This window comes from Rhipicephalus microplus, unplaced genomic scaffold (assembly GCF_043290135.1).
Source record: "Rhipicephalus microplus isolate Deutch F79 unplaced genomic scaffold, USDA_Rmic scaffold_199, whole genome shotgun sequence".
Classification (NCBI taxonomy): Eukaryota; Metazoa; Arthropoda; class Arachnida; order Ixodida; family Ixodidae; genus Rhipicephalus; species Rhipicephalus microplus.
Genome location: NW_027464770.1, coordinates 87,501 through 90,000, shown reverse-complemented (window position 1 = coordinate 90,000; position 2,500 = coordinate 87,501). Strand labels below are relative to the sequence as shown.

General features: G+C 50.6%; 1 pseudogene; it reads right to left on the bottom strand.

The window, feature by feature from the left end:
• Nucleotides 1-2,500, bottom strand: part of LOC142791916 (large subunit ribosomal RNA) — an 8,138-nt pseudogene that overhangs the window by 2,951 nt on the left and 2,687 nt on the right.

Genomic DNA, 2,500 nt, shown 5'->3' with positions numbered 1-2,500 from the left:
CACCACCAGGTTAAAGAGAATAGGCGACATAGGATCCCCTTGCCGAACCCCCCTAGAGGGCCGAACTAGCAGGGACCTATCCTGAAAGCTGAGAACTGTCGTAGCCAACTCATAGAATTGGCGGATGTACTCGACAAACACCTCAGCAATACCTTTCCTTTGTAGCGCCACTACCAAGGCGTCGAGGGTGACACTATCAAACGCCTTGGCGATATCAACGGAGGCCATAAACAGTGCCCTTCTCTTCCTTCTCGCTTCATGTAGTACCGTGCCAAGCAGGTGGACATTTTCACCACAGCCATCTACCGGAATGAACGCTCGTTGGCGACAATCCAGTAGTGCCATTGCCTGCAGACGGTTTGCCAATATCTTATGTAAAAGACGAAGGATTACTGGGGCCACCGTAATGGGGCGAAATTGTGAAAATGAAGTTGCTCCATCAACTTTGGGAATGAATACGGTTCTGGCCGAACACAGTGAAATCGGGAGCCGCTTTTGGACTAGGAGAATGTTCAGTAGCAACTGCAGGATCACCACTGGGACACATCTGAGTTCCTTAACCGTGAACCCATCTGGGCCAGGAGAAGAATTGGCTACCGGAAATGCTCCCTTTATATCCTGAGCCGTAACTGGCCCCATAGGATTTCTATCTCTATGTGCGTCAGTGGTCGGTCGAGGTAGTCGAGGTTCGTCACAACGACTCTCCATCACCCGCTTCCACTCACTCAGGAAAGAGTCAGGATCGTCCACTTGGCAAGACATTTGGCCATCCAGGACCTGTCTGGCGGCTCTCGCCTGGTCTTTCCTGAACAGCTCTTGCAATTGAGCGAACTCCTGCTTCCTCTTCTTCCTATTGGAAGTGGGAACGGCTGCTGAAGAAACATGTTTGGGAGGACTCTTCCTCTCTCTATAAAAGTTTTGCCTAATGTAATTATTCAGTTCCATCCCAATGTTCTTCCCATCAAGCAGCCGCTTCCCAATCTCCCAAAGTACTGGGGCAGAGTAACTACGTGGACTGGCAGTGCTAACGAGTCTCCGAATCTCGTTTAAGCATGCCTGACGCGAGTCCACGAGCCCCTCAACACCCCAGCCAGGAGGCGGAGTATGAATATGTGGACTCTGGGGCTTTGAGACTGCTGAGTCACCAAGCAGCTCCTGTACCAGCTTTTTATAACCAGCGTTACGCCTATGTGATTTTATGGAGTCGAAGGTCCGTGCCTTGCAGTATCGGTGTAATTCCTGGTTCAAGTTTTTGACTCCGCCTCTAATGAGCTCAACTTCCTTCTTTGCTAACAGGTACGATTCCTCTTTAGACCACCTAGGCTTGACTCGATGAATAACTATGTCGGCATTATATGCATTGAAATGGGCATGCCGTCTATGCTGACTTAAGCCAACAAGTGACGAAAAAGCCCTGCCACAATCCTTACACGTATGGTGCTGTGGCTCTCCATCCTCATCGGATGAGTCCGACATCAAATCCATCAGCCTGGGTGGACATGGTCTCTCTGCATTCATCCCTGTAGAGGAATGTACGTCGACTGGAGACTCAAGGGCAATATTTGGGGAGTCAACCAAAGAACCTTCCAAAAGATGACCCCCTTGAGCCATAGAATTATCACATTGAGGCACAAAATCTGGAGCAACAGTGGGTGACAAACCACTAACCATCTCTCCGATACTACGAGACGCAATAGTTGAAGCGAGCTGTGTAGTACGTACGTCGGTAACCTTAGGTCGAGCACCCGTCGATGGCACCACGGGGCTAGCCTTATCCTGGACAGGAGAAACCTCCTGAGTTATTATGGTCGCACTAGCATTGAGCTCATTCCTTCGGCATCCCTGATCAGACCTTGAGGGATCTGAACGAGGGGGGGATACCTCAGTGGATACAGCAGGAACAGATTCCTGTACACCAGAAGCATCTACAGCACCACCCAATTCCTGAACCACCAAAGGTGTGCTGTTGCCCAGAGATCTGGCATTATGATTCAAGGGTTTTATCTCTTGTCGTGCATCCTTTCGAGTTTTGTGCGATCTTGCAATATGAACACTCAAACCTCGTTTGGTTGTAAACTTTCTCTCACAAATAGAACACATTTCCCCTGGGGGATCGGCATTACTCCCACCACCACTAGGAGGGACAGCACCGGCATCAACACAAGACTGTAAGTTCCCGCTTGGGACGGGCGTCAGCTGACGCACGTTTTTCTTATATTCTCTTTTCTTGCTCGTGCCAAGCCAAATTAAGCAATATGGGGGAGGCAGCCCCATATCACCTTTTGCCTCCGCCGTAAGATCCTGGGCTCAGGCGTGAGGACTTAACGCCCAGGAAATCTTCATTCCCTTTAGCCGCGAGAGGAGAACTCTCACGTTGCCCGTGGGGCACCACGAGGAGGCGGGAATGGCATCGAGGTCGGTGAACTGACCTCGGAAGAGCTGGTAAAATACCAGCTCTCGCCCCACAAGAGAGTCATAGTTACTCCCGCCGTTTACCCGC